This window comes from Ambystoma mexicanum, chromosome 2q (genome assembly GCF_040938575.1).
Source record: "Ambystoma mexicanum isolate Mex_15411 chromosome 2q, UKY_AmexF1_1, whole genome shotgun sequence".
In the NCBI taxonomy this organism is placed as follows: Eukaryota; Metazoa; Chordata; class Amphibia; order Caudata; family Ambystomatidae; genus Ambystoma; species Ambystoma mexicanum.
Window position 1 is genome coordinate 222828916 of NC_090924.1, and position 25077 is coordinate 222853992.

The window sequence follows — 25077 nt, forward strand, 5'->3', positions numbered from 1 at the left end:
GGTTGCTTATCTTACTATAACTGCCGAATTTCAGGGGTTTTTCGGTTTTACTTTGAACCATGACGTCCCTTTAACAAAGTTTTTTCACTGAATTTCATAGGTTTTTAGTAGCGCAACTTACCCACAACGTCCCTTTAACACAGTTTTTTTACTGAATTTCATAGGTTTTTAGTAGCGCAACTTAACCATAACGTCTCTTTAACACAGTTTTTTGACTGAATTTCATAGGTTTTTATTAGTGCAAATTAACCATAAAGTCACTTTAACACATTTTCTTTACTAAATTTCATAGTTTTTTATTAGTGCAACGTAACCATAACGTCCTTTTCAATGGAGGAAGACCACTAGCATCCTAGGTTCTCAAAGTGGGAAAAAAAGATTTTTCTTCCCAAACCAGGACACCGCAGGCAGGCGTCCCGGTGTAGGAAGGAAAATCTTTCACCAAGATGGACACCAGGGAAAGGGAAGGCAGGGTGTATAAAGAGAACACAACAGGGCATCGGCAGGGGATCGGGAAGACCAGGAGAGAGACACGGGGCATGAGTGGGGGGTAACATGAGGGAGACACGGGGCATGAGCAGGGGGTGGAAAGAAGGGAGACACGGGGCATGAGCGGGAAAGAAAGGAGACACGGGGCATGAGCGGGGGGTGGGGGTGAACAGGGGAGACACAGGCAATGAGCGGGGGGAAAAGGAGGGAGACAGACACAGAGCATGAGCGGGCGTGAATAGGAGATACATGGGGCATGAGCGGGGGTAGGGCAAGGTGGGGCCCCCACCCCCGCTCATGCCCCTTGTCTGCCCTGTTCCAACAGTGCAGGCACGGGGCATGAGCGGGGGGTGGGGGGAAAAGAAGGAAGACACGGGGCATGAGCGGGGAGTGGGGGGGAGGAAGACACAGGGCATGAGCGGGGGGTGGGAGGAAAGAAGGGAGACACGGGGCAGGAGCGGGGGGTGGGGGGAACAAGAGGTCAACAAGGGGCATCATAGGAGGGGGTGACAAGAGGAAGACACGGGGCATGAGCAGGGGGTGGGAGGGAACAGGAGGAAGACACGGGGCATGAGCGGGGGTGGGGGGTACAGGAGACAGACACGGGGCATGACCAGGGGGTGGGGGGCAACAGGAGAGAGACACGGGGCATGAGCGGAGGGTGGGGAGAACAGGAGACAGACACGGGGCATGAGTGGGGTTGGGGGGAACAGGAGACAGACACGGGGCATGAGCGGGGGGTGGGGGAACAGGAGACAGACACTGGGCATGAGCGAGGGGGTGGGGGCAACAGGAGAGAGACACGGGGCATGAGCAGGGGTGGGGGGGTACAGGAGACAGACACGGGGCATGAGCGGGAGGGTGAGGGGAACAGGAGACAGACACAGGGCATGAGTGGGGGTGGGGGTACAGGAGACAGACACGGGGCATGAGCGGGGGTGGGGGGCAATAGGAGAGAAACACGGGGCACGGAGCAGGACATTTTGGGGTGGCCGGTTCGGCGCGGGACGATTTGGCGTGGCCGGTTCGGCGCAGGAGCCGGTTCGGCGCGGCACGGGCGGCAGCCCGCGCTGGACTGGCCGCACATAAATGTCCTGCGAGTTCTTCATGCAGGCACCACAGCCACGAGGAGTACACAGCCAGGCCCGCGAAGGTGGGGGCTGTGCTGCTCGGAGCAGTCTGCTCCGAGCAGCACAGCCCCCAACCTCGTGAACCCGGCAGATCAATTCTGCTCTGTGTACCGCACCCCAGTGCACATCACCTGCTGTTTAGGGAAACGTTCAGTGCAGTGCACTGAAAGTGCGAGTTTCAACTTCATCCCACACTATTTTAAAATGAAACCGCTCTAGAACAGTTTAATTTTAAAATAGTGTGGGGTGAAGTTGAAACTCTCATTTTCAGTGCACGGCACTGAATGTTTCCCTAAACAGTAGGCGATGTGCACTGGTGTGCGGCGCGCCAAAACATCCCGTCGCCCAACAGGCGACGCCGAAACGGGGTGTACCGATGGGGCATGAGCGGGTGGGGGGAAAAGGAGACAGACACAGGACATGAGCGGGTGGGGGGAAACAGGAGACAGACACGGGGCATGAGCGGGTGGGGGGAAACAGGAGACAGACACGGGGCATGAGCGGGGGTGGGCGGGAGGGAGGGATAGAGACACGGGGCATGAGCGGGGTGTGGGCGGCGGGAGCGATAGAGACACGGGGCATGAGCTGGGGTGGGCGGCGGGAGGGATAAAGACACGGGGCATGAGCGGGGGGTGGGCAGCGGGAGGGATAGAGACACGGGGCATGAGCGGGGCGTGAGCGGGGGGTGGGATAGACACACGGGGCATGAGCGGGGGGTAGGCGGCGGGAGGGAAAGACACATGGGGCATGAGCGGGGGGGTGGGCGGCGGGAGGGATAGACACACGGGGCATGAGCGGGGGGGTGGGCGGTGGGAGGGATAGACACACGGGGCATGAGCGGGGGATGGGCGGCGGGAGGGATAGACACACGGGGCATGAGCAGGGGGTGGGCGGCGGGAGGGATAGACACACGGGGCATGAGTAGGGGGTGGGCGGTGGGGGGGATAGACACACAGGGCATGAGCGGGGGGTGGGCGGCGGGAGGGATAGACACACGGGGCATGAGCGAGGGGTGGGCGGCGGGAGGGAAAGAGACACGGGGCATGAGCGGGGGTGGGCGGCGGGAGGGATAGAGACACGGGGCATGAGCGGGGGGTGGGCGGCGGGAGGGATAGAGACACGGGGCATGAGCGGGGGGTGGGCGGCGGGAGGGATAGAGACACGGGGCATGAGCGGGGGGTGGGCGGCGGGAGGGATAGAGACACGGGGCATGAGCGGGGGGAGGGATAGAGACACGGGGCATGAGCGGGGGGTGGGCGGCGGGAGGGATAGACACGCGGGGCATGAGCGGGGAGTGGGCGGGAGGGATAGACACACGGGGCATGAGCGGAGGTGGGCGGGAGGGAAAGACACAGGGGGCATGAGCGGGGGGTGGGCGGTGGGAGGGATAGACGCATGGGGCATGAGCGGGGGGTGGGCGGCGGGAGGGATAGACACACGGGGCATGAGCGGGGGGTTGGGGGGAGGGGAGAGACACACGGGGCATGAGCGGGGGCGGGGGGGGGAGACACATGGGGCAGGGGTGGGCGGCGGGAGGGATAGAGACATGGGGCATGAGCGGGGGGTGGGCGGCGGGAGGGATAGAGACACGGGGCATGAGCGGGGGGTGGGCGGCGGGAGGGATAGAGACATGGGCATGAGCGGGGGGTGGGTGGCGGGAGGAATAGAGACACGGGGCATGAGCGGAGGGTGGGCAGCGGGAGGGATAGAGACACGGGGCATGAACGGGGGGTGGGCGGCAGGAGGGATAGACACACGGGGCATGAGCGGGGTGTCAGGGGGTGGGGGGAGGGGAGATGCACACGGGGCATGAGCGTGGGTGGGGGGGAGGGGAGAGACACACAGTGCATGAGCGGGGGGGGGTGGTGGGAGGGATAGATACGAGGGATAGAGACACAGGGCATGAGCGGGGGGTGGGAAGCGGGAGGGATAGACACACGGGGCATGAGCGAGGGGTGGGCGACGGGAGGGATAGAACACGGGGCATGAGCGGGGGGTGGGCGACGTGAGGGATAGACACACGGGGAATGAGCGGGGGGTGGGCGGGAGGGATAGACACACGGGGCATGAGCGGGGGGTGGGCGGCAGGAGGGATAGAGACACGGGGCATGAGCAGGGGCGGGAGGGATAGAGACACGGGGCATGAGCGGGGGGTGGGCAGCGGGAGGGATAGAGACACGGGGCATGAGCGGGGGTGGGCGGCAGGAGGGATAGAGACACGGGGCATGAGCAGGGGGTGGGTGGCGGGAGGGATAGAGACACGGGACATGAGCAGGTGTGGGCGGCAGGAGGGATAGAGACACGGGGCATGAGCGGGGGGTTGGCGGCGGGAGGGAAAGAGACACGGGGCATGAGCGGGGGGAGGGATAGGGACACGGGCCATGAGCGGGGGGTGGGCGGCGGGAGGGATAGACACACGGGGCATGAGCAGGTGTGGGCGGCAGGAGGGATAGAGACATGGGGCATAAGCGGGGGGTTGGCGGCGGGAGGGAAAGAGACACGGGGCATGAGCGGGGGGAGGGATAGGAACACGGGCCATGAGCGGGGGGTGGGCGGCGGGAGGGATAGACACACGGGGCATGAGCGGGGGTGGGCGGGAGGGATAGACACACGGGGCATGAGTGGGGGGTGGGCAGCGGGAGGGATAGACACACGGGGCATGAGCCGGGGGTGGGCGGCGGGAGGGATAGACACACGGGGCATGAGCGGGGGGTCGGGCGGTGGGGGGGAGGGGAGAGACACACGGGGCATGAGCGGGGGTGGGGGGGAGGATAGAGACACACGGGGCATGAGCGGGGGGTGGGCAGCGGGAGGGAAAGACACACGGGGCATGAGCGGAGGTGGGCGGCGGGAGGGATAGAGACATGGGGCATGAGCAGGGGGTGGGCGGCGGGAGGGATAGACACACGGGGCATGAATAGGGGGTCAGGGGGTGGGTGGGATAGGAGAGACTCACGGGGCATGAGCGGGGGTGGGGGGGAGGGGGGAGACACACGGGGTATAAGTGGGGGGTGGGTGGCGGGAGAGATAGACATGAGGGATAGAGACACGGGGCATGAGCGGGGTGTGGGAGGCGGGAGGGATGGACACACAGGGCATGAGCGGGGGGTGGGCGGCGGGAGGGATAGACACACGGGGCATGAGCGGGGGGTGGGCGGCGGGAGGGATAGACACACATGGAATAAGCGGGGGGTGGGCGGGAGGGACTGATAGAAACACGGGGCATGAGCGGGGGGTGGGCGGCGGGAGGGATAGAGGCACGGGGCATGAGCGGGGGGTGGGCGGCAGTTCGGGATAGAGACACGGGGCATGAGCAGCGGGTGGGCGGCGGGAGGGATAGAGACACGGGGCATGAGCGGGGGGTGGGCTGCGGGAGGGATAGACACACGGGGCATGAGCGGCGGGTGGGCGGCGGGAGGGATAGACACACATGGAATAAGCGGGGGGTGGGCGGGAGGGACTGATAGAAACACGGGGCATGAGCGGGGGGTGGGCGGCGGGAGGGATAGAGGCACGGGGCATGAGTGGGGGGTGGGCGGCGGTTCGGGATAGACACACGGGGCATGAGCGGGGGTGGGCGGGAGGGATAGACACACGGGGCATGAGTGGGGGGTGGGCAGCGGGAGGGATAGACACACGGGGCATGAGCCGGGGGTGGGCGGCGGGAGGGATAGACACACGGGGCATGAGCGGGGGGTCGGGCGGTGGGGGGGAGGGGAGAGACACACGGGGCATGAGCGGGGGTGGGGGGGGATAGAGACACACGGGGCATGAGCGGGGGGTGGGCAGCGGGAGGGAAAGACACACGGGGCATGAGCGGAGGTGGGCGGCGGGAGGGATAGAGACATGGGGCATGAGCAGGGGGTGGGCGGCGGGAGGGATAGACACACGGGTCATGAGCAGGGGGTCAGGGGGTGGGTGGGATAGGAGAGACTCACGGGGCATGAGCGGGGGTGGGGGGAGGAGAGAGACACACGGGGCATAAGTGGGGGGTGGGTGGCGGGAGAGATAGACATGAGGGATAGAGACACGGGGCATGAGCGGGGTGTGGGAGGCGGGAGGGATGGACACACAGGGCATGAGCGGGGGTGGGCGGCGGGAGGGATAGACACACGGGGCATGAGCGGGGGGTGGGCGGCGGGAGGGATAGACACACATGGAATAAGCGGGGGGTGGGCGGGAGGGACTGATAGAAACACGGGGCATGAGCGGGGGGTGGGCGGCTGGAGGGATAGAGACACGGGGCATGAGCGGGGGGTGGGTGGCGGGAGGGATAGAGACACAGGGCATGAGTGGGGGGTGGGCGGAGGGAGGGATAGAGACACAGGCATGAGCGGGGGGTGGGCGGCGGGAGGGATAGAGACAAGGGGCATGAGCGGGGGTGGGAGGCGGGAGGGATAGAGACACGGGGCATGAGCGGGGAGGGATAGAGACACGGGGCATGAGCGGGGGTGGGCGGCGGGAGGGATAGACACACGGGGCATGAGCGGGGGGTGGGCGGCAGGAGGGATAGACACACGGGGCATGAGCGGGGGGTGGGTGGAAGGAATAGACACATGGGGCATGAGCGGGGGGTGGGCGGCGGGAGGGATAGACACACAGGGCATGAGCAGGGGGTGGGCGGTGGGAGGGATAGACACACGGGGCATGAGCGGGGGGGGGGTGGGGGGAGGGGAGAGACACACGGGGCATGAGCGGGGGTGGGGGGAGGGGAGAGACACACGGGGCATGAGCGGGGGTGGGCGGCGGGAGGGATAGAGACACGGGGCATGAGCGGGGGGTGGGCGGCGGGATGGATAGAGACACGGGACATGAGCGGTGGTGGGCGGCGGGAGGGATAGAGATACCGGGCATGAGCGGGGGGTTGGGGGGGAGGGGAGAGACACACGGGGCATGAGGGGGGTGGGGGGGAGGGGTGAGACACATGTGGCATGAGCCGGGGTGGGGGGAGGGGAGAGACACACAGGGCATGAGCGGGGGTGGGGGGAGGGAGGGATAGAGACACGGGGCATGAGCGGGAGGGAGAGACACACGGGGCATGAGCGGGGGGTGGGCGGGAGTGGGAGAGACACACGGGGCATGAGCAGTTGGTGGGCGGCGGGAGGGATAGACACACGGGGCATGACGGGGGGTGGGCGGCGGGAAGGATAGAGACACGGAGCATGAGCTGGGGGTGGGCGGCGGGAGTGATAGAGACACGGGGCATGAGCGGGGGGTGGGCGGTGGGAGGTATAGACACACGGGGCATGAGCGCAGGTGGTGGGCGGCGGGAGGGATAGACACTTGGGGCATGAGCGGGGGGTGGGCGGCGGGAGGGATAGACACACGGGGCATGAGCGGAGGGTGGGCGGCGGGAGGGATAGACACACGGGGCATGAGCAGGGGGGTAGGCGGCGGGAGGGATAGACACACGGGGCATGAGCGGGGGGAGGGCGGCGGGAAGGGTAGACACACGGGGCATGAGCAGGGGGTGGGCGGCGGGGGATAGACACACGGGGCATGAGCGGGGGGTGGGCGGCGGGAGGGATAGACACACTGGGCATGAGCGGGGGGTGGGCGGCGGGAGGGGAAGAGACACGGGGCATGTGCGGGGGGTGGGCGGCGGGAGGGATAGAGACACGGGGCATGAGCGGGGGGTGGGCGGCGGGAGGGAAAGAGACACGGGGCATGAGCGGGGGGTGGGCGGCGGGAGGGATAGAGACACTGGGCATGAGCGGGGGGTGGGCGGCGGGAGGGATAGAGACACGGGGCATGAGCGGGGGAAGGGATAGAGACACGGGGCATGAGCGGGGGGTGGGCGGCGGGAGGGATAGACACACGGGGCATGAGCGGGGAGTGGGCGGGAGGGATAGACACACGGGGCATGAGCAGAGGTGGGCAGGAAGGAAAGAGACACGGGGCATGAGCGGGGGGAGGGATAGAGACACGGGGCATGAGCGGGGGGTGGGCGGTGGGAGGGATAGACGCACGGGGCATGAGCGGGGGGTGGGCGGCAGGAGGGATAGACACACGGGGCATGAGCGGGGGGTTTGGGTTGGGCGGAGGGGAGAGACACACGGAGCATGAGCGTGGCCTGGGGCAGAGACACATGGCGCAGGGGGTGGGCGGCAGGAGGGATAGAGACATGGGGCATGAGCGGGGGGTGGGCGGCGGGCGGGATAGAGACACAGGGCATGAGCGGGGGGTGGGCAGCGGGAGGGATAGAGACACGGGGCATGAGCGGGGGATGGGCGGCGGGAGGGATAGAGACACGGGCATGAGCGGGGGGTGGGTGGCGGAAGGGATAGAGACACGGGGCATGAGCGGAGGGTGGGCAGCGGGAGGGATAGACACACGGGGCATGAACGGGGGGTGGGCGGCGGGAGGGATAGACACACGGGGCATGAGCGGGGGGTCAGAGGGTGGGGGAGGGGAGATGCACACGGGGCATGAGCGTGGGTGGGGGAGGGGAGTGACACACAGGGCATGAGCAGGGGGGTGGTGGGAGGGATAGATACGAGGGATAGAGACACGGGGCATGAGCGGGGGGTGGGAAGCGGGAGGGATAGACACACGGGGCATGAGTGGGGGGTGGGCGGCGGGAGGGATAGACACACGGGGCATGAGCGGGGGGTGGGCGGCGTGAGGGATAGACACACGGGGAATGAGCGGGGGGTGGGCGGCGGGAGGGATAGACACACGGGGCATGAGCGGGGGGTGGGCGGCAGGAGGGATAGAGACACAGGGCATGAGCAGGGGCGGGAGGGATAGAGACACGGGGCATGAGCGGGGGGTGGGCGGCGGGAGGGATAGAGACACGGGGCATGAGCGGGGGGTGGGCAGCGGGAAGGATAGAGACACGTGGCATGAGCGGGGGGTGGGTGGCGGGAGGGATAGGGACACGGGCCATGAGCAGGGGGTGGGCGGTGGGAGGGATAGACACACGGGGCATGAGCAGGTGTGGGCGGCAGGAGGGATAGAGACACGGGGCATGAGCGGGGGGTGGGCGGCGGGAGGGATAGAGACACGGGGCATGAGCGGGGGGAGGGATAGGGACACGGGCCATGAGCGGGGGGTGGGCGGCGGGAGGGATAGACACACGGGGCATGAGCGGGCGGTGGGCGGGAGGGATAGACACACGGGCATGAGAGGGGGGTGGGCAGCGGGAAGGATAGAGACACGTGGCATGAGCGGGGGGTGGGTGGCGGGAGGGATAGAGACACGGGGCATGAGCAGGTGTGGGCAGCAGGAGGGATAGAGACACGGGGCATGAGCGGGGGGAGGGATAGGGACACGGGCCATGAGCGGGGGGTGGGCGGCGGGAGGGATAGACACACGGGGCATGAGCAGGTGTGGGCGGCAGGAGGGATAGAGACACGTGGCATGAGCGGGGGGTGGGCGGCGGGAGGGATAGAGACACGGGGCATGAGCGGGGGGAGGGATAGGGACACGGGCTATGAGCGGGGGGTGGGCGGCGGGAGGGATAGACACACGGGGCATGAGCACGGGGTGGGCGGGAGGGATAGACACACGGGCATGAGTGGGGGGTGGGCAGCGGGAGGGATAGACACACGGGGCATGAGCCGGGGGGGCGGCGGGAGGGGATAGACACACGGGGCATGAGTGGGGGGTCGGGCGGTGGGGGGGAGGGGAGAGACACACGGGGCATGAGCGGGGGTGGGGGGAAGGGAGAGACACACGGGGCATGAGTGGGGGGTGGGCAGCGGGAGGGATAGACACACGGGCATGAGCGGAGGTGGGCGGCGGGAGGGATAGAGACATGGGCATGAGCAGGGGGTGGGCGGTGGGAGGGATAGACACACGGGGCATGAGCAGGGGGTCGGGAGGTGGGTGGGATAGGAGAGACTCACGGGGCATGAGCGGGGGTGGGGGGAGGGGAGAGACAAACAGGGCATAAGAGGGGGGTGGGTGGCGGGAGAGAATAGACACGAGGGATAGAGACACGGGGCATGAGCAGGGGGTGGGCGGCGGGAGGGATGGACACCCAGGGCATGAGCGGGGGTGGGCGACGGGAGGTATAGACACACATGGAATAAGCGGGGGGTGGGCGGGAGGGACTGATAGAAACACGGGGCATGAGCGGGGGGGCGGCAGGAGGGGATAGAGACACGGGGCATGAGCGGGGGGTGGGCATCGGTTCGGGATAGAGACACGGGGCATGAGCAGTGGGTGGGCGGCAGGAGGGATAGAGACACGGGGCATGAGCGGGGGGGTGGGCTGCGGGAGGGATAGAGACACGGGGCATGAGCGGGGGTGGGAGGGATAGAGACACGGGGCATGAGCGGGGGGTGGGTGGCGGGAGGGATAGAGCCACAGGGCATGAGTGGGGGGTGGGCGAAGGGAGGGATAGAGACACAGGGCATGAGCGGGGGGTGGGCAGCGGGAGGGATAGAGACACAGGGCATGAGCAGAGGGTGGGCGGCGGGAGGGATAGAGACACAGGGCATGAGAAGAGGGTGGGCAGCGGGAGGGATAGAGACACGGGGCATGAGCGGGGGGTGGGCGGTGGGAGGGATAGAGACATGGGGCATGAGCCGGGGGGTGGGCGGCGGGAGGGATAGAGACACGGGGCATGAGCGGGTGGTGGGGGGCGGGAGGGATAGAGACACGGGCATGAGCGGGGGGTGGGTGGCGGGAGGGATAGAGACACGGGGCATGAGCGGGGGGTGGGAGGCGGGAGGGATAGAGACACAGGGCATGAGCGGGGGGTGGGCAGCGAGAGGGATAGAGACACGGGGCATGAGCGGGGGTAGGCGGCGGGAGGGATAGAGACATGGGGCATGAGCGGGGGGTGGGCGGCGGGAGGGATAGAGACACAGGGCATGAGCGGCCGGTGGGCAGCGGGAGGGATAGAGACACGGGCATGAGCGGGGGGTGGGTGGCGGGAGGGATAGAGACACAGGACATGAGCGGAGGGTGGGCAGCGGGAGGGATAGAGACACGGGGCATGAACGGGGGGTGGGCGGCGGGAGGGATAGACACACGGTGCATGAGCGGGGGGCCAGGGGGAGCGGGGAGGGGAGATGCACACGGGGCATGAGCGTGGGTGGGGGGGAGGGAGAGACACACAGGGCATGAGCAGGGGGGTGGTGGGAGGGATAGATACGAGGGATAGAGACACGGGGCATGAGCGGGGGGTGGGAAGCGGGAGGAATAGACACACGGGGCATGAGCAGGGGGTGGGCGACGGGAGGGATAGACAAACGGGGCATGAGCGGGGGGTGGGCGGCGTGAGGGATAGACACACGGGGCATGATCGGGGGGTGGGCGGCAGGAGGGATAGAGACACGGGGCATGAGCAGGGGCGGGAGGGATAGAGACACGGAGCATGAGCGGGGGGTGGGCGGCGGGAGGGATAGAGACATGGGGCATGAGCGGGGGGTGGGCGGCAGGAGGGATAGAGACACGGGGCATGAGCAGGGGGTCGTGAGGTGGGTGGGATAGGAGAGACTCACGGGGCATGAGCGGGGGTGGGAGGGGAGAGACACACGGGGCATAAGCGGGGGGTGGGTGGCGGGAGAGATAGACACAGACACGAGGGATAGAGACACGGGGCATGAGCGGGGGGTGGGCGGCGGGAGGGATGGACACACAGGGCATGAGTGGGGGGGTGCGGCGGGAGGGTTAGACACACGGGGCATGAGCGGGGGGGTGGGCGGCGGGAGGGGATAGACACACATGGAATAAGCGGGGGGTGGGCGGGAGGGACTGATAGAAAAACAGGGCATGAGCGGGGGGGGCGGCGGGAGGGATAGAGACACAGGGCATGAGCGGGGGGTGGGCTGCGGGAGGGATAGAGACACGGGGCATGAGCGGGGGTGGGAGGGATAGAGACACGGGGCATGAGCGGGGGGGTGGGTGGCGGGAGGGATAGAGCCAGAGGGCATGAGTGGGGGTGGGCGGAGGGAGGGATAGAGACACAGGGCATGAGCGGGGGGGTGGGCAGCGGGAGGGATAGAGACACAGGGCATGAGCGGAGGGTGGGCGGCGGGAGGGATAGAGACACAGGGCATGAGAGAGGGGTGGGCAGCGGGAGGGATAGAGACACGGGGCATGAGCGGGGGGTGGACGGTGGGAGGGATAGAGACATGGGGCATGAGCGGGGGGTGGGCGGCGGGAGGGATAGAGACACGGTGCATGAGCGGGGGGTGGGGGGCGGGAGGGATAGAGACACGGGCATGAGCGGGGGTGGGGTGGCGGGAGGGATAGAGACACGGGGCATGAGCGGGGGGTGGGAGGCGGGAGGGATAGAGACACAGGGCATGAGCGGGGGGTGGGCAGCGGGAGGGATAGAGACAGGGGGCATGAGCGGGGGTAGGCGGCGGGAGGGATAGAGACATGGGGCATGAGCGGGGGGTGGGCGGCGGGAGGGATAGAGACACGGGGCATGAGCGGGGGGTGGGCAGCGGGAGGGATAGAGACACGGGCATGAGCGGGGGGTGGGTGGCGGGAGGGATAGAGACACGGGGCATGAGCGGAGGGTGGGCAGCGGGAGGGATAGAGACATGGGGCATGAACGGGGGTGGGCGGCGGGAGGGATAGACACACGGGGCATGAGCGGGGGGCCAGGGGGTGGGAGGAGGGGAGATGCACACGGGGCATGAGCGTGGGTGGGGGGGAGGGGAGAGACACACAGGGCATGAGCAGGGGGGTGGTGGGAGGGATAGATACGAGGGATAGAGACACGGGGCATGAGCGGGGGGTGGGAAGCGGGAGGAATAGACACACGGGGCATGAGCAGGGGGTGGGCGACGGGAGGGATAGACAAACGGGGCATGAGCGGGCGGTGGGCGGCGTGAGGGATAGACACACGGGGCATGATCGGGGGGTGGGCGGCAGGAGGGATAGAGACACGGGGCATGAGCAGGGGCGGGAGGGATAGAGACACGGGGCATGAGCGGGGAGTGGGCGGCGGGAGGGATAGAGACATGGGGCATGAGCGGGGGGTGGGCGGCAGGAGGGATAGAGACACAGGGCATGAGCAGGGGGTCGTGAGGTGGGTGGGATAGGAGAGACTCACGGGGCATGAGCGGGGGTGATTGGGGGAGAGACACACGGGGCATAAGCGGGGGGTGGGTGGCGGGAGAGATAGACACAGACACGAGGGTTAGACACACGGGGCATGAGCGGGGGGGTGGGCGGCGGGAGGGATAGACACACATGGAATAAGCGGGGGGTGGGCGGGAGGGACTGATAGAAACACGGGGCATGAGCGGGGGGGGCGGCGGGAGGGATAGAGACACAGGGCATGAGCGAGGGGTGGGCAGCGGGAGGGATAGAGACACGGGGCATGAACGGGGGGTGGGCGGCGGGAGGGATAGAGACACGGCCATGAGCGGGGGGTGGGTGGCGGGAGGGATAGAGACACAGGGCATGAGTGGGGGTGGGCGGAGGGAGGGATAGAGACACAGGGCATGAGCGGGGGGTGGGCAGCGGGAGGGATAGAGACACGGGGCATGAGCGGAGGGTGGGCGGCGGGAGGGATAGAGACACAGGGCATGAGCGAGGGGTGGGCAGCGGGAGGGATAGAGACACGGGGCATGAGCGGGGGGTGGGCGGCGGGAGGGATAGAGACATGGGGCATGAGCGGGGGCTGGGCGGCGGGAGGGATAGAGACACGGGGCATGAGCGGGGGGTGGGCGGCGGGAGGGATAGAGACACGAGCATGAGCGGGGGTGGGTGGCGGGAGGGATAGAGACACGGGGCATGAGCGGGGGGTGGGAGGCGGGAGGGCTAGAGACACAGGGCATGAGCGGGGGGTGGGCAGCGGGAGGGATAGAGACACGGGGCATGAGCGGGGGGTGGGCGGCGGGAGGGATAGAGACATGGGGCATGAGCGGGGGGTGGGCGGCGGGAGGGATAGAGACACGGGGCGTGAGCGGGGGGTGGGCGGCGGGAGGGATAGAGACACGGGCATGAGCAGGGGGTGGGCGGCGGGAGGGATAGACACACGGGGCATGAGCGGGGGTCAGGAGGTGGGGGGAGGGGAGATGCACACGGGGCATGAGCGTGGGTGGGGGGAGTTTCAGAGACACACAGGGCATGAGCGGGGGGGTGGTGGGAGGGATAGATACGAGGGATAGAGACACGGGGCATGAGCGGGGGGTGGGAAGCGGGAGGGATAGACACACGCGGCATGAGCGGGGGGTGGGCGGCGGGAGGGATAGACACACGGGGCATGAGCGGGGGGTGGGCGGCGTGAGGGATAGACACACGGGGCATGAGCGGGGGGTGGGCGGCAGGAGGGATAGAGACACAGGGCATGAGCAGGGGCGGGAGGGATAGAGACACGGGGAATGAGCGGGGGGTGGGCGGCGGGAGGGATAGAGACACGGGGCATGAGCGGGGGGTGGGCGGCAGGAGGGATAGAGACACGGGGCATGAGCGGGGGGTGGGCAGCGGGAAGGATAGAGACACGTGGCATGAGCGGGGGGTGGGTGGCGGGAGGGATAGAGACACGGGGCAGGAGCGGGGGGTGGGTGGCGGGAGGCGGGAGGGATAGAGACACGGGGCATGAGCAGGTGTGTGCGGCAGGAGGGATAGAGACACGGGGCATGAGCGGGGAGTGGGCGGCGGGAGGGATAGAGACACGCGGCATGAGCGGGGGGAGGGATAGGGACACGGGCCATGAGCGGGGGGTGGGCGGCGGGAGGGAAAGACACACGGGGCATGAGCAGGTGTGGGCGGCAGGAGGGATAGAGACATGGGGCATGAGCGGGGGGAGGGCGGCGGGAGGGATAGAGACACAGGGCATGAGCGGGGGGAGGGATAGGGACACGGGCCATGAGCGGGGGTGGGCGGCGGGAGGGATAGACACACGGGGCATGAGCGGGGGGTGGGCAGGAGGGATAGACACACGGGGCATGAGTGGGGGGTGGGCAACCGGAGGGATAGACACACGGGGCATGAGCCGGGGGTGGGCGGCGGGAGGGATAGACACACGGGGCATGAGCGGGGGGTCCGGCGGTGGGGGGGAGGGGGAAGGGAGAGAAACACGGGGCATGAGCGGGGGGTGGGCAGCAGGAGGGATAGACCCACGGGGCATGAGCGGAGGTGGGTGGCGGGAGGGATAGAGACATGGGGCATGAGCAGGGGGTGGGCGGCGGGAGGGATAGACACACGGGGCATGAGCAGGGGGTCGGGGGGTGGGTGGGATAGGAGAGACTCACGGGGTATGAGCGGGGGTGGGGGGGAGGGGAGAGACACACGGGGCATAAGCGGGGGGTGGGTGGCGGGAGAGATAGACACGAGGGATAGAGACACGGGGCATGAGCGGGTGGTGGGCGGCGGGAGGGATGGACACACAGGGCATGAGCGGGGGGTGGGCGGCGGGAGGGATAGACACACGGGGCATGAGCGGGGGGTGGGCGGCGGGAGGGATAGACACACATGGAATAAGCGGGGGGGCGGGAGGGACTGATAGAAACACGGGGCATGAGCGGGGGGTGGGCGGCGGGAGGGATAAAGACACGGGGCATGAGCGGGGGGTGGGCGGCGGTTCGGGATAGAGACACGGGCATGAGCGGGGGGTGGGTGGCGGGAGGGATAGAGACACAGGGCATGAGTGGGGGTGGGCGGAGGGAGGGATAGAGACACAGGGCATGAGCGGGGGGTGGGCAGCGGGAGGGATAGAGACACGGGGCATGAGCGGAGGGTGGGCGGCGGGAGGGTTAGAGACACAGGGCATGAGCGAGGGGTGGGCAGCGGGAGGGATAGAGACACGGGGCATGAGCGGGGTGTGGGCGGCGGGAGGGATAGAGACATGGGGCATGAGCGGGGGGTGGGCGGCGGGAGGGATAGAGACACGGGGCATGAGCGGGGGGTGGGCGGCGGGAGGGATAGAGACACGAGCATGAGCGGGGGGTGGGTGGCGGGAGGGATAGAGACACGGGGCATGATCGGGGGGTGGGAGGCGGGAGGGATAGAGACACAGGGCATGAGCGGGGGGTGGGCAGCGGGAGGGATAGAGACACGGGGCATGAGCGGGGGGTGGGCGGCGGGAGGGATAGAGACATGGGGCATGAGCAGGGGGTGGGCGGCGGGAGGGATAGAGACACGGGGCGTGAGCGGGGGGTGGGCGGCGGGAGGGATAGAGACACGGGCATGAGCGGGGGGTGGGCGGCGGGAGGGATAGACACACGGGGCATGAGCGGGGGTCAGGGGTGGGGGGAGGGGAGATGCACACGGGGCATGAGCGTTTAGAGACACACAGGGCATGAGCGGGGGGTGGTGGGAGGGATAGATACGAGGGATAGAGACACGGGGCATGAGCGGGGGGTGGGAAGCGGGAGGGATAGACACACGGGGCATGAGCGGGGGGTGGGCGGCGGGAGGGATAGACACACGGGGCATGAGCGGGGGGTGGGCGGCGTGAGGGATTGACACACGGGGCATGAGCGGGGGGTGGGCGGCAGGAGGGATAGAGACACGAGGCATGAGCAGGGGTGGGAGGGATAGAGACACGGGGAATGAGCGGGGGGTGGGCGGCAGGAGGGATAGAGACACGGGGCATGAGCGAGGGGTGGGCAGCGGGAAGGATAGAGACACGTGGCATGAGCGGGGGGTGGGTGGCGGGAGGGATAGAGACACGGGGCAGGAGCGGGGGGTGGGTGGCGGGAGGGATAGAGACACGGGGCATGAGCGGGGGGTGGGCGGCAGGAGGGATAGAGACACGGGGCATGAGCGGGGGGTGGGCAGCGGGAAGGATAGAGACACGTGGCATGAGCGGGGGGTGGGTGGCGGGAGGGATAGAGACACGGGGCAGGAGCGGGGGGTGGGTGGCGGGAGGGATAGAGACACAGGGCATGAGCAGGTGTGTGCGGCAGGAGGGATAGAGACACGGGGCATGAGCGGGGAGTGGGCGGCGGGAGGGATAGAGACACGGGGCATGAGCGGGGGGAGGGATAGGGACACGGGCCATGAGCGGGTGGTGGGCGGCGGGAGGGAAAGACACACGGGGCATGAGCAGGTGTGGGCGGCAGGAGGGATAGAGACACGGGGCATGAGCGGGGAGAGGGCGGCGGGAGGGATAGAGACACGGGGCATGAGCGGGGGGAGGGATAGGGACACGGGCCATGAGCGGGGGTGGGCGGCGGGAGGGATAGACACACGGGGCATGAGCGGGGGGTGGGCGGGAGGGATAGACACACGGGGCATGAGTGGGGGGTGGGCAACCGGAGGGATAGACACACGGGGCATGAGCCGGGGGTGGGCGGCGGGAGGGATAGACACACGGGGCATGAGCGGGGGGTCCGGCGGTGGGGGGGAGGGGGAAGGGAGAGACACACGGGGCATGAGCGGGGGGTGGGCAGCGGGAGGGATAGACCCACGGGGCATGAGCGGAGGTGGGCGGCGGGAGGGATAGAGACATGGGGCATGAGCAGGGGGTGGGCGGCGGGAGGGATAGACACACGGGGCATGAGCAGGGGGTCGGGGGGTGGGTGGGATAGGAGAGACTCACGGGGCATGAGCGGGGGTGGGGGGGAGGGGAGAGACACACGGGGCATAAGCGGGGGGTGGGTGGCGGGAGAGATAGACACGAGGGATAGAGACACGGGGCATGAGCGGGTGGTGGGCGGCGGGAGGGATGGACACACAGGGCATGAGCGGGGGGTGGGCGGCGGGAGGGATAGACACACGGGGCATGAGCGGGGGGTGGGCGGCGGGAGGGATAGACACACATGGAATAAGCGGGGGGCGGGAGGGACTGATAGGAACACGGGGCATGAGCGGGGGGTGGGCGGCGGGAGGGATAGAGACACGGGGCATGAACGGGGGGTGGGCGGCGGTTCGGGATAGAGACACGGGGCATGAGCAGCGTGTGGGCGGCGGGAGGGATAGAGACACGGGGCATGAGCGGGGTGTGGGCTGCGGGAGGGATAGAGACACGGGGCATGAGCGGGGGTGGGGGGTGGGAGGGATAGAGACACGGGGCATGAGCAGGGGGTGGGTGGCGGGAGGCATAGAGACACAGGGCATGAGTGGGGGGTGGGCGGAGGGAGGGATAGACACACGGGGCATGAGCGGGGGGTGGGTGGGAGGAATAGACACATGGGGCATGAGCGGGGGGTGGCCGGCGGGAGGGATAGACACACAGGGCATGAGCGGGGGGTGGGCGGTGGGAGGGATAGACACACGGGGCATGAGCGGGGGCTCAGGGGGTGGGGGGAGGGGAGAGACACACGGGGCATGAGCGGGGGTGGGGGGAGGGGAGAGACACACGGGGCATGATCGGGGGTGGCCGGCGGGAGGGATAGAGACACGGGGCATGAGCGGGGGGTGGGCGGCGGGATGGATAGAGACTCGGGACATGAGCGGGGGTGGGCAGCGGGAGGGATAGAGATACGGGGGGTGGGCGGCGTAAGGGTTAGACCCACGGGGCATGAGCGGGGGGGTGGGGGGGAGGGGAGAGACACACGGGGCATGAGCGGGGGTGGGGGGGAGGGGTGAGACACACGTGGCATGAGCGGGGGTGGGGGGAGGGGAGAGACACACGGGGCATGAGCGGGGGTGGGGGGAGGGGAGAGACACAAGGGGCATGAGTGGGGGGTGGGCGGCGGGAGGGATAGAGACACGGGGCATGAGCGGGAGGGAGAGACACACGGGGCATGAGCGGGGGGTGGGCGGGAGGGGGAGAGACACACGGGGCATGAGCAGAGGGTGGGCGGCGGGAGGGATAGACACACGGGGCATGACGGGGGGTGGGCGGCAGGAGGGATAGAGATACGGGGCATGAACGGGGGGTGGGCGGCGTAAGGGGTAGACCCACGGGGCATGAGCGGGGGGGTGGGGGGGAGGGGAGAGACACACGGGGCATGAGCGGGGGTGGGGGGGAGGGGTGAGACACACGTGGCATGAGCGGGGGTGGGGGGAGGGGAGAGACACACGGGGCATGAGCGGGGGTGGGGGGAGGGGAGAGACAGAAGGGGCATGAGCGGGGGGTGGGCGGCGGGAGGGATAGCGACACGGGGCATGAGCGGGAGTGAGAGACACACGGGGCATGAGCGGGGGGTGGGCAAGAGGGGGAGAGACACACGGGGCATGAGCAGAGGGTGGGCGGTGGGTGGGATAGACACACGGGGGGTGGGCGGCGGGAGGGATAGAGACACGGAGCATGAGCGGGGGGTGGGCGGCGGGAGTGATAGAGACACGGGGCTTGAGCGGGGGGTGGGCAGCGGGAGGTATAGACACACGGGGCATGAGCAGGTGGTGGGCGGCGGGAGGGATAGACACTTGGGGCATGAGCGGGGGGTGGGCGGCGGGAGGGATAGACACACGGGGCATGAGCAGAGGGTGGGCGGCGGGAGGGATAGACACACGGGGCATGAGCGGGGGGTGGCCGGCGGGAGGGATAGACACATGGGGCATGAGCGGGGGTGGGCGGCGGGAGGGAGAGACAAACGGGGCATGAGCGGGGGGTGGGCGGGAGGGGGAGAGACACACGGGGCATGAGCAGAGGGTGGGCGGCGGGAGGGATAGACACACGGGGCATGAGCGGGGAGTGGGCGGTGGGAGCGATAGAGACACGGGGCATAAGCGGGGGGTGGGCGGCGGGAGGGATAGAGACAAGGGGCATGAGCGGGGGGTGGGCGGCGGGAGGGATAGACACACGGGGCATGAGCAGGGGGAGGGCGGCGGGAAGGGTAGACACACGGGGCATGAGCAGGGGGTGGGCGGCGGGGGATAGACACACGGGGCATGAGCGGGGGGTGGGCGGCGGGAGGGATAGACACACTGGGCATGAGCGGGGGGTGGGCGGCGGGAGGGGAAGAGACACGGGGCATGTGCGGGGGGTGGGCGGCGGGAGGGATAGAGACACGGGGCATGAGCGGGGGGTGGGCGGCGGGAGGGAAAGAGACACGGGGCATGAGCGGGGGGTGGGCGGCGGGAGGGATAGAGACACGGGGCATGAGCGGGGGGTGGGCGGCGGGAGGGATAGAGACACGGGGCATGAGCGGGGGAAGGGATAGAGACACGGGGCATGAGCGGGGGGTGGGCGGCGGGAGGGATAGACACACGGGGCATGAGCGGGGAGTGGGCGGGAGGGATAGACACACGGGGCATGAGCAGAGGTGGGCAGGAAGGAAAGAGACACGGGGCATGAGCGGGGGGAGGGATAGAGACACGGGGCATGAGCGGGGGGTGGGCGGTGGGAGGGATAGACGCACGGGGCATGAGCGGGGGGTGGGCGGCAGGAGGGATAGACACACGGGGCATGAGCGGGGGGTTTGGGTTGGGCGGAGGGGAGAGACACACGGAGCATGAGCGTGGCCTGGGGCAGAGACACATGGCGCAGGGGGTGGGCGGCAGGAGGGATAGAGACATGGGGCATGAGCGGGGGGTGGGCGGCGGGCGGGATAGAGACACAGGGCATGAGCGGGGGGTGGGCAGCGGGAGGGATAGAGACACGGGGCATGAGCGGGGGATGGGCGGCGGGAGGGATAGAGACACGGGCATGAGCGGGGGGTGGGTGGCGGAAGGGATAGAGACACAGGGCATGAGCGGAGGGTGGGCAGCGGGAGGGATAGACACACGGGGCATGAACGGGGGGTGGGCGGCGGGAGGGATAGACACACGGGGCATGAGCGGGGGGTCAGAGGGTGGGGGAGGGGAGATGCACACGGGGCATGAGCGTGGGTGGGGGAGGGGAGTGACACACAGGGCATGAGCAGGGGGGTGGTGGGAGGGATAGATACGAGGGATAGAGACACGGGGCATGAGCGGGGGGTGGGAAGTGGGAGGGATAGACACACGGGGCATGAGTGGGGGGTGGGCGGCGGGAGGGATAGACACACGGGGCATGAGCGGGGGGTGGGCGGCGTGAGGGATAGACACACGGGGAATGAGCGGGGGGTGGGCGGCGGGAGGGATAGACACACGGGGCATGAGCGGGGGGTGGGCGGCAGGAGGGATAGAGACACAGGGCATGAGCAGGGGCGGGAGGGATAGAGACACGGGGCATGAGCGGGGGGTGGGCGGCGGGAGGGATAGAGACACGGGGCATGAGCGGGGGGTGGGCAGCGGGAAGGATAGAGACACGTGGCATGAGCGGGGGGTGGGTGGCGGGAGGGATAGAGACACGGGGCATGAGCAGGTGTGGGCAGCAGGAGGGATAGAGACACAGGGCATGAGCGGGGGGTGGGCGGCCGGAGTGATAGAGACACGGGGCATGAGCGGGGGGAGGGATAGGGACACGGGCCATGAGCGGGGGGTGGGCGGTGGGAGGGATAGGCACACGGGGCATGAGCAGGTGTGGGCGGCAGGAGGGATAGAGACACGGGGCATGAGCGGGGGGTGGGCGGTGGGAGGGATAGAGACACGGGGCATGAGCGGGGGGAGGGATAGGGACACGGGCCATGAGCGGGGGGTGGGCGGCGGGAGGGATAGACACACGGGGCATGAGCGGGGGGTGGGCGGGAGGGATAGACACACGGGCATGAGAGGGGGGTGGGCAGCGGGAAGGATAGAGACACGTGGCATGAGCGGGGGGTGGGTGGCGGGAGGGATAGAGACACGGGGCATGAGCAGGTGTGGGCAGCAGGAGGGATAGAGACACGGGGCATGAGCGGGGGGTGGGCGGCGGGAGGGATAAAGACACGGGGCATGAGCGGGGGGAGGGATAGGGACACGGGCCATGAGCGGGGGGTGGGCGGCGGGAGGGATAGACACACGGGGCATGAGCAGGTGTGGGCGGCAGGATGGATAGAGACACGTGGCATGAGCGGGGGGTGGGCGGCGGGAGGGATAGAGACACGGGGCATGAGCGGGGGGGAGGGATAGGGACACGGGCTATGAGCGGGGGGTGGGCGGCGGGAGGGATAGACACACGGGGCATGAGCACGGGGTGGGCGGGAGGGATAGACACACGGGCATGAGTGGGGGGTGGGCAGCGGGAGGGATAGACACACGGGGCATGAGCCGGGGGTGGGCGGCGGGAGGGATAGACACACGGGGCATGAGTGGGGGGTCGGGCGGTGGGGGGGAGGGGAGAGACACACGGGGCATGAGCGGGGGTGGGGGGAAGGGAGAGACACACGGGGCATGAGTGGGGGGTGGGCAGCGGGAGGGATAGACACACGGGCATGAGCGGAGGTGGGCGGCGGGAGGGATAGAGACATGGGGCATGAGCAGGGGGTGGGCGGTGGGAGGGATAGACACACGGGGCATGAGCAGGGGGTCGGGAGGTGGGTGGGATAGGAGAGACTCACGGGGCATGAGCGGGGGTGGGGGGGAGGGGAGAGACAAACAGGGCATAAGAGGGGGGTGGGTGGCGGGAGAGATAGACACGAGGGATAGAGACACGGGGCATGAGCAGGGGGTGGGCGGCGGGAGGGATGGACACCCAGGGCATGAGCGGGGGGTGGGCGACGGGAGGTATAGACACACATGGAATAAGCGGGGGGTGGGCGGGAGGGACTGATAGAAACACGGGGCATGAGCGGGGGGGCGGCAGGAGGGATAGAGACACGGGGCATGAGCGGGGGGTGGGCATCGGTTCGGGATAGAGACACGGGGCATGAGCAGTGGGTGGGCGGCAGGAGGGATAGAGACACGGGGCATGAGCGGGGGGTGGGCTGCGGGAGGGATAGAGACACGGGGCATGAGCGGGGGTGGGAGGGATAGAGACACGGGGCATGAGCGGGGGGTGGGTGGCGGGAGGGATAGAGCCACAGGGCATGAGTGGGGGGTGGGCGAAGGGAGGGATAGAGACACAGGGCATGAGCGGGGGGTGGGCAGCGGGAGGGATAGAGACACAGGGCATGAGCAGAGGGTGGGCGGCGGGAGGGATAGAGACACAGGGCATGAGAGAGGGGTGGGCAGCGGGAGGGATAGAGACACGGGGCATGAGCGGGGGGTGGGCGGTGGGAGGGATAGAGACATGGGGCATGAGCGGGGGGTGGGCGGCGGGAGGGATAGAGACACGGGGCATGAGCGAGTGGTGGGGGGCGGGAGGGATAGAGACACGGGCATGAGCGGGGGGTGGGTGGCGGGAGGGATAGAGACACGGGGCATGAGCGGGGGGTGGGAGGCGGGAGGGATAGAGACACAGGGCATGAGCGGGGAGTGGGCAGCGGGAGGGATAGAGACACGGGGCATGAGCGGGGGTAGGCGGCGGGAGGGATAGAGACATGGGGCATGAGCGGGGGGTGGGCGGCGGGAGGGATAGAGACACAGGGCATGAGCGGCCGGTGGGCAGCGGGAGGGATAGAGACACGGGCATGAACGGGGGGTGGGTGGCGGGAGGGATAGAGACACAGGACATGAGCGGAGGGTGGGCAGCGGGAGGGATAGAGACACGGGGCATGAACGGGGGGTGGGCGGCGGGAGGGATAGACACACGGTGCATGAGCGGGGGGCCAGGGGGAGCGGGGAGGGGAGATGCACACGGGGCATGAGCGTGGGTGGGGGGGAGGGGAGAGACACACAGGGCATGAGCGGGGGGGTGGTGGGAGGGATAGATACGAGGGATAGAGACACGGGGCATGAGCGGGGGGTGGGAAGCGGGAGGAATAGACACACGGGGCATGAGCAGGGGGTGGGCGACGGGAGGGATAGACAAACGGGGCATGAGCGGGGGGTGGGCGGCGTGAGGGATAGACACACGGGGCATGATCGGGGGGTGGGCGGCAGGAGGGATAGAGACACGGGGCATGAGCAGGGGCGGGAGGGATAGAGACACGGAGCATGAGCGGGGGGTGGGCGGCGGGAGGGATAGAGACATGGGGCATGAGCGGGGGGTGGGCGGCAGGAGGGATAGAGACACGGGGCATGAGCAGGGGGTCGTGAGGTGGGTGGGATAGGAGAGACTCACGGGGCATGAGCGGGGGTGGGAGGGGAGAGACACACGGGGCATAAGCGGGGGGTGGGTGGCGGGAGAGATAGACACAGACACGAGGGATAGAGACACGGGGCATGAGCGGGGGGTGGGCGGCGGGAGGGATAGACACACATGGAATAAGCGGGGGGTGGGCGGGAGGGACTGATAGAAAAACAGGGCATGAGCGGGGGGGGGCGGCGGGAGGGATAGAGACACAGGGCATGAGCGGGGGGTGGGCTGCGGGAGGGATAGAGACACGGGGCATGAGCGGGGGTGGGAGGGATAGAGACACGGGGCATGAGCGGGGGGTGGGTGGCGGGAGGGATAGAGCCACAGGGCATGAGTGGGGGTGGGCGGAGGGAGGGATAGAGACACAGGGCATGAGCGGGGGGTGGGCAGCGGGAGGGATAGAGACACAGGGCATGAGCGGAGGGTGGGCGGCGGGAGGGATAGAGACACAGGGCATGAGAGAGGGGTGGGCAGCGGGAGGGATAGAGACACGGGGCATGAGCGGGGGGTGGACGGTGGGAGGGATAGAGACATGGGGCATGAGCGGGGGGTGGGCGGCGGGAGGGATAGAGACACGGTGCATGAGCGGGGGGTGGGGGGCGGGAGGGATAGAGACACGGGCATGAGCGGGGGGTGGGTGGCGGGAGGGATAGAGACACGGGGCATGAGCGGGGGGTGGGAGGCGGGAGGGATAGAGACACAGGGCATGAGCGGGGGGTGGGCAGCGGGAGGGATAGAGACAGGGGGCATGAGCGGGGGTAGGCGGCGGGAGGGATAGAGACATGGGGCATGAGCGGGGGGTGGGCGGCGGGAGGGATAGAGACACGGGGCATGAGCGGGGGGTGGGCAGCGGGAGGGATAGAGACACGGGCATGAGCGGGGGGTGGGTGGCGGGAGGGATAGAGACACGGGGCATGAGCGGAGGGTGGGCAGCGGGAGGGATAGAGACATGGGGCATGAACGGGGGTGGGCGGTGGGAGGGATAGACACACGGGGCATGAGCGGGGGGCCAGGGGGTGGGGGGAGGGGAGATGCACACGGGGCATGAGCGTGGGTGGGGGGGAGGGGAGAGACACACAGGGCATGAGCAGGGGGGTGGTGGGAGGGATAGATACGAGGGATAGAGACACGGGGCATGAGCGGGGGGTGGGAAGCGGGAGGAATAGACACACGGGGCATGAGCAGGGGGTGGGCGACGGGAGGGATAGACAAACGGGGCATGAGCGGGCGGTGGGCGGCGTGAGGGATAGACACACGGGGCATGATCGGGGGGTGGGCGGCAGGAGGGATAGAGACACGGGGCATGAGCAGGGGCGGGAGGGATAGAGACACGGGGCATGAGCGGGGAGTGGGCGGCGGGAGGGATAGAGACATGGGGCATGAGCGGGGGGTGGGCGGCAGGAGGGATAGAGACACGGGGCATGAGCAGGGGGTCGTGAGGTGGGTGGGATAGGAGAGACTCACGGGGCATGAGCGGGGGTGATTGGGGGAGAGACACACGGGGCATAAGCGGGGGGTGGGTGGCGGGAGAGATAGACACAGACACGAGGGTTAGACACACGGGGCATGAGCGGGGGGGTGGGCGGCGGGAGGGATAGACACACATGGAATAAGCGGGGGGTGGGCGGGAGG